At 35.6% G+C, this 8,152-nt stretch overlaps 1 long non-coding RNA gene across 1 annotated transcript; it reads right to left on the bottom strand.

The window, feature by feature from the left end:
* Positions 1-3,337: 3,337 nt before the first annotated feature.
* Positions 3,338-3,686, bottom strand: LOC142235227 (uncharacterized). The gene is made up of 2 exons (XR_012721834.1): positions 3,564-3,686; positions 3,338-3,496 (listed from the first exon to the last, which is right to left on the bottom strand). It is a non-coding gene; the product is annotated as an uncharacterized LOC142235227 (long non-coding RNA).
* Between the last annotated feature and the right edge of the window lie 4,466 nt (positions 3,687-8,152).

The raw sequence follows: 8,152 nt of genomic DNA, 5'->3' as shown, positions 1-8,152 counted from the left end.
TTCGGGCGGGGCCGACTATATCATACCCTAAACCACCATTACAGAATTTGTAATCATAAGCATTTGTGGGGTAACATATAGGTCTGGGAGATAAACCGCAGTTGCATATTTAAGAAAATTAAGGGGTACATGTCTATGGGTGCTTTGTGTCGATCTGACTATAGCTCATAGTCAACCTTGCCACGGAAAATGTTCTGTTTACCCTACAACGACAAAAAACGTTCCCTACTTTCCCATACATTCCCAAACAATTTTCTCTACTATATTTTTCGTTAAATTTAAAGAATTTTTATGGTTCTAAGTACTTTATTATCTTAGAACATGAATATGCAACGTATAACTTAGAATATAAATTGTATTACCACCACGGTTGCCATCGAGCAATATTCTTATATAAAAGCTACAATTACGTATAAATACGATCGGCTAGTACATCAAAATTTGAAATTTGGGTAATATTGGTTAATAAATAAGAGTATTATGGCCAAATTTGGGAAAATAGAGCGATGCATATATAAGGAAGCTATATCTAAATCTGAACCAAATTGCATAATATTTTGCGGGTTTGATTAGTACCACAAAAGGTTACCTTGTGCAAGATTTGAGTAAGATCAGCTAAGAAATGAGGCCTGTATGGTCAAACATAAAGTTATTAGGGGCGAATTTTTCAAAAACGGGTGATACATATATGGGAGCTATATCTACATCTGAACCGATTTCGATGAAATTTTGCACATATAGTTAGTACTATAGAGGACTGAATCTAGCAAACTTTTAGTAAGATCGGTTAATAAATAAGGGTTCTATGGCCAAATTTGGGAAATTCGGGCTATACATATATATGAGAGCTGTATCTATATCTGAACCGATTTCGATGATTTTTTGCACATATAGTAAGTGCTATAGAAGACTAGATTTAGCCAAATTTGGATCAGATCGGTTGATAAATAAGGGTTTTATGGCCAAATTTAGAAAAATCGGGCGGTACATATATATGGGAGCTATAGCTAAATCTGAACCGATTTCGATGATTTTTTGCACATATAGATAGTGCTATAGAAGATTATATTTAGCCCACTTTGAGTAAGATCGGTTGATAAATAAAGGTTTTGTGGCCAAATTTGGGAAAATCGGGCGATACATATATATGGGAGCTATATCTAAATCTGAACCGATTTGGATGAAATTTTGCAGAAAAGATTACCAAAAACGCGCAACGTGACCCCATTTGTCGAAATCGGGCGATACATATATATGGGATTCAAATTCAATAGCGTTCGTCCTAGCGTTCGTCCCAAAAAACACCCTGTACCAAATTTCATCACAATCGGTTAATAATTGCGACCGGAATCCTGTGAACAACAAATACATGGACAGACGGACGGACACCAAGCGCTAGATCGACTCAGGAGGTGATTCTGAGTCGATCGGTATATATTTTATGGGGTCTAAAATCAATATTTCTGGTAGGCACATTTTTTGGCCGATCAAACTTATTATACCCAAACCACTATGTGGTTTAGGGTATAATTATTTGTACTAATGGTTATTAAAAGTACAAATCAACAAATCAACCAACAACATTTACACGGGAGCCACCGTGGTGCTATGGTTAGCAGCCCGCCTTGCATACACAGGTTCAAATCCAATTTCGACCAAACAACAAAAAGTTTTTCAGCGGCGGTTTACCCCACCTCAGTAATGCTGGTGATATTTCCCGAGTGTTTCAAAGCTTCTCTAAGTGGTTTCACTGCAATGTGGAACGCCGTTCGGGCTCGGCTATAAAAAGGATGTCCCTTCTTATTGAGCTAAACATAGAATCGGGCAGAACTCAGTGATAAGATAGAAGTTCACCACTGTGGTATCACAACGGACTGAATAGTCTAAGTGAGCCTGAAATATCGGGCTGCCACTATACATAACCTAACCTAACTATTGTTTCTTAAACTTATTTTCGGGCAGTTTTGCCTCAAAATTGGTTTAGATTTAAATGTTTCCCATATTTTGTATACCCTCCACCATAGGATGGTGGTATATTAACTTTGTCATTCCGTTTGTAACACATCGAAATATTGCTGTAAGACTCCATAAAGTATATATATTCAGGGTCGTGGTGAAATTCTGAGTCGATCTAAGCATGTGCGTCTGTTGAAATCACGCTAACTTCCGAACGAAACAAGCTATCGACTTGAAACTTGGCACAAGTAGTTGTTATTGATGTAGGTCAGATGGCATTGCAAATGAGCCGTATCGAACCTCTTTTACGTATAGCCCCCATATAAACTGACGCTCAGATTTGGCTTGCGGAGCCTCTTGGAGGAGCAAAATTCATCTGATCCGGTTAAAATTTGGGACATGGTATTAGTATATGGCCTCTAACAACCATGCGAAAATTGGTCCATATCGGTCCATAATTATATATAGCCCCCTTATAAACCGATCCCCCGATTTGGCTTGCGGAGCCTTTAAGAGAAGCAAATTTCATCCGTTGCGGGTGAAATTTGGTACATGGTGTTAGTATATGGTCTCTAACAATCGGTCCATTATTATATATAGCCCCCATATAAACCGATCCCCAGATTTGATCTCCGGAGCCTCGTGGATTAGCAAGATTCATCCGATTCGGTTGAAATTTGGTACGTGGTGTTAGTATACGGTTTCTAACAACCATGCAGGAATTGGTCCATGCAGGAATCGGTCCATACTTATATGTAGCCCCCATATAAACCGATATCCAGATTTGACCTCCGGAGCCCCTTGGAAGAACAAAATTCACCGGATCCGGTTAAAATTTGGTACGTGGTGTTAGTATATGGTCTCTAACAACCCACTATGGGGCCAATGGTCAGTTTTTGGGGCAATAAATCACAGGAAACAGCTAGACCTTTAAAATTTCGTACAGATGATTATAATGTATTCTTAAGACTTCAGTAAAAAAATTAGGACATTCGGGCAGTACCACGCCCATTTCCAGTACGGGTATTAAAGTGCTTCTCCAGGTGGAGACCCCTGGAAAATAATTCTTGAAATTTAGCGATAGCACTGCTCTGAAATGAAATCCTGTTCTAGACGAAATCAGCTGATCCTTATGTAAAAAGAACTCTTGAAACAGAATGACTGCCCATTTTGCCCCATCATGCCTAGTTTTCGAGATATCCTTGAAACAAATTTTTTCTGACATTTTTCATAAATAAAGAAGATATCTCGAAAACTAGATGTGATGGGGCAAAACGGGAAGTAAATTCGGATTCAGGAGGTCATTTTACATAAGGATCTGCTAGTTTCGTCTAAAGAAGGTCTCAAAAGATGATTTTTGCAGAACAGTGTAATTGCATCATTCTGTTGGAGATAACATTTATTTATCAACTGACTTTAAATTACAAACTAATTTATATTAATACATTTCAGAAAATTACTTTTAAAATGAATCAATTTCTTGTTGTGAGTGTTTAAAACATACTGGGTGTTTGGATACAATATTCAAAATTTAATCAATCTAAAAATAGAGAATTTTTTTAATACTCGTATGTACAAAATAATTGGCTTTTGTACAAAATTCTTACTTGAAAATTTTATGTTTCATCAACTTCTAATTCAAAATTAAAATGAAATGGATCCTCTTCGTAATCTTCAGAATCTGAAACATCTTTATTTATAGCTGCACGTGACGTACTTGGCAGTTGATACTCAGGGACAGAGAATGAAGCCGCCGAGTCGCGCCGCCGATTTTAGCCGCCGCCGACCAGTTTCTTCCAGCCGAAGCCGCCGCCGAATATATCGACTCATCTCGACTCATAATTAGCCGCCAAGTAATCAAAAATATTGATTTAAATCAGAAAAATTTATTAATAATTGTTGTATTTTTTGTTAAAATGTTTAACTTTCAACCCAAAATCCATCAGTATCATGTTTCTATAATAGCTTTGCAACCATTTAGCTCAGAAAATGTAAATGAAATGAAAATTTGATTGTAAGTTTGGTTGTACAACTAATCTCATTACCATTCGGATTACTTCAAATCAATTTTATAATGGATAATTGTCCGCCGCCGAATAGACGAATTTATATCGGCTTAGCCATCAAGCCGCCGCCGCCGGAGGCAAAAAATTAGTGTTATCCGCCGCCGGCAAAAATGGGTCGGCTTCATTCTCTGCTCAGGGATATTCGGAATTTTTAAAAGAGAAATAACATATCTTGGAAGCTGCAAACTTCTCTTTTTTGAAAGACGATTTTTTAGATATATACTTGATAATAACGGGTCTGAAGAATCCAGGGCCCTGTTAAAAATATCCATTATATTATGCTCCCTAGAATCCTTTCGTGCATGCTCAATGCGGTCCTTTTTGTAAAATTTATTTCTCGCCTCAGATGCATTTTCACCAGCACATCCGAGAGGTACGATTGACGCTTGCAATATTTGGAAAGAATGTGCTAAAATTTTATGCAAAGTCGCTGACATTGGGTACCACTCGTAATGTTTAAAATATATCTCTGCAGTTTCATAGCAAAATTTTTGCAAGTGGTCGGCACTTATTTTAAATTCAGAGTTAATTGTGATAAGAAATGTATGTAAATGTTTTAAAAGTTCGATATTAATGTTGGTTATAGAAGAAAATAATTCCGGATTAAAAAATGATTTTCGTGCCGTATTGCCGTCATTCGTGGACCCGCTCCTATTGCTTTTCGGCTTGTGGACATGAAGGCCCATTTTTTGCCAAAATTGTTCTTGAATTTCGCGCTTTCTCTTTAGCATAAGGACTTTCTCCTCAGCACTCCGAATTTGCCATTTTTTAATATTAAGTCTATATGAAAGATTAAGGACACATCAACACATCGAATCCAGGCGTGTAATGGGCTAATACCATATTTTAATGCATTCGATTTGGGCTGAAACACCGATGAGCTTAAATTTTTTGTTGACAAAAACTGTTTTGGATTTCCACCACATATCGGATACGACTGAGTACTCTTTGTTTCCGTAAGAACGTTCAAAATTATTAATTTGTTTTCTCACTGTCATCATAGAGTTTTCATAGACACTTCTGTTGAATTTCGCGGAAATCCAGTTGGCAACATTAATGGGTTTTCTATCATTTTCCAACCAAAAGTGAAATATATCCAAATTTTTAACTTTTACGTTATATGAAAATAGATTTTTATAAAATGGTGCAGATTGGAGCAGCTAATTTTTCCAAAAACTAATAGTACACATTATTACCTTCCTCCACACATAAATTTTTTCACGGATACGCTCGGATAAAGAAAGTTCTACTCCACAGAACATATGGACGACAACAAAAATTACACAAAATAGACAGCACATACGACACAAAAAACTATTCATCAAATCAATTTTTTTTTCTTAATTTAATAATATGTTGCTTTACATACCTTTAAAAGTGTATTCCATTTTACAAAATTTTTATAATTTTAAAATTTTTTGCTTGACGGCCAAAATGACTTTGTTGTTTGTTTATTGTTGAATATCAGAAAATGTAGCAAAAAAAATATGACAACTTTGACTGCTCGGCATGTCATCATGAGGTGTTACCAGATTTTAATATTTGATATTTGGGTCTTTCAATGTGTTATATGTAAAATTCCGTTATTATTATTTTTAAATAGTTAACTTAAAAAATTGACTTTTTGCCTCAAAGACCTGCCATTGGCCCCATAGTGCAACCTTGGAAAATTTGGTCCATATCGGTCCATAATTGTATGTAGCCCCCATTTAAACCGATCCCCAGATGTGACCTCCGGAGCTCTTGGAGGAGCAAAATTCATCCGATCCGGTTGAAATTTAGTACGTGGTGAAATTTGGTACATTGCGCTAGTATATGGCCGCTAACAACCATGCCAAAATTGGTACAAAATATCTATCAAAAATAATCTATCAAAATTTTATTTCTACGAGTATAGAAAATTTTGTCAAAATTTTATTACTACAGAAAATTTTATCAAAATTTTGTTACATTGTTGTTGTTTTCTATTGCAGCTTAAAACCATACATTGACTAAACTACAAGTGTAGCTTAACCAACAGAGGAGAAGAATGTTTGTCAAATTTATTTGGGCAAAGCCCTATAGACTGCAAGATGGTTGGATGGACGCACGTTTCGGAATTACCACATTCCTCATCAGCATCCTCTACTTGCAGCAAAACTATCAACCAATTATCAGAATAAATTCAGGCAGTTTTTTAAACCCAACAAAAACCACACTTGAACCCTCCGAAAAAAGGTTTTACATTGATAGCCGGCTTATGCCGAAATAAATTCGAAACAAACATATCGCTTAAAGAACAAAACCAACAATAACAAAACAAAACAAATGGAAAAAGAAGAGGAGGCACGCTCAAAATAAACCCAGCCATGTGAATTCAAATCGATGATTTGACAGTGGCATAGGAAAAGAGATATGTTTGTTTCGAATTTATTTCGGCATAAGCCGGCTATCAATGTAAAACCTTTTTTCGGAGGGTTCAAGTGTGGTTTTTGTTGGGTTTAATAAACTGCCTGAATTTATTCTGATAATTGGTTGATAGTTTTGCTGCAAGTAGAGGATGCTGATGAGGAATGTGGTAATTCCGAAACGTGCGTCCATCCAACCATCTTGCAGTCTATAGGGCTTTGCCCAAATAAATTTGACAAACATTCTTTTCCTCTGTTGGTTAAGCTACACTTGTAGTTTAGTCAATGTATGGTTTTAAGCTGCAATAAAAAACAACAACAATGCTTAAAGAACAAAACTAACAATAACAAAACAAAAAAAAATTATTACTATAGAAAATTTTGTCAAAATTTTATTACTATAGAAAATTTTGTCAAAATTTTATTTCTATAGAAAATTTTGTTAAAATTTTATTTCTATAGAAAATTTTGTCAAACTGAATTATATACATATTTGATCGATCTTTTTTGATTTAATATATACCACGTATGGACTTACATTCAATTTAGAATGGAGGTTTTAAGTTACCTTGCCATCAGCAAGCGTTACCGCAACTTAAGTAATTCGATTGTGGATGGCAGTGTTTAGAAGAAGTTTCTACGCAATCCATGGTGGAGGGTACATAAGATTCTGCTTGGCCGAACTTACTAACATTATGTTCCACCCCAGGGCATTAGCCGACTTAAATTTAAAGTCTATAAATTTTGAATAACTAAATTTTGTCCAGATCTGGTCAGATTTAAATATGGGGACATAAACCTTTATATACTGCACCCTACACATTGGATATGCTATCGAAAATGTCGATCAACAAAGTGGTGCAGGGTATAATATATTCGGCCCCTCCCGACTTTAGACTTTCCTTACTAAAATCAAATAAATCGCACCGATTGCATTTACAATATGGCTTAGTCCCATGTTATTCCGTATGAAATGGAAAAATCAACTGTTGCAGGATTTCCAAACTAATGCCATTAAATATTGAAATAAAAAAAATCGATTTGGGATCACTGTCCATCCATGTGAATGATGTGTGACAACAGTTGTCACTTTGTTGTGTTCTAACTTCCCTTGTTTGACAGTTGAAATTGCTACTGCATATATGGGTATATATGAAATATAAGGCAAAGGATATTTGCCATACATCACACAACACACACACACATACATTGCCACTTATAAAATTGCTTTTGTCGTGTTGGCGCTTGGCAATTTATATTTGTATTGGCTTAAAGATGTCCTTTTGCCAATGTGCTTATGGGAGTACACACATATGAGTTGGAAAATCTCTCCCAGATCTGGGAAGTGGGCAAATGTGTTCAACAATTGTTTTTATTTGATAAGCTTAAAGGTGACACTGACATGTCATTTGATCTGGGCTTAGGTAGCCTTATTATCGTTTTTTCTTCCATGGTTTTTAAATCTCTTTGGTTCATTGAATTTAAGGCCAACACTACAAAACCAAATGGACGTAGTCGTTTAAAGTTTAATCGAAGTGAAACTGTTGACTCATGGAAAATTGTCCAATGCTATAATGATGCAGTTTCATTTGAATAATTACTTAAGTTTTTGTTACGAATTTTTTATATCCATAGATGGGCTGAACAATAAGTTTGTCATTCCGTTTGTAACACATCTGAATATCAATTGACAATCGTACAAAATATAAGACGAACTCCATGCAAAAAAGTCATTTATTTTCT

The sequence above is a fragment of the Haematobia irritans genome, chromosome 4 (assembly GCF_050003625.1).
Source record: "Haematobia irritans isolate KBUSLIRL chromosome 4, ASM5000362v1, whole genome shotgun sequence".
Classification (NCBI taxonomy): Eukaryota; Metazoa; Arthropoda; class Insecta; order Diptera; family Muscidae; genus Haematobia; species Haematobia irritans.
This window is presented reverse-complemented; position numbering and strand designations above follow the sequence as displayed.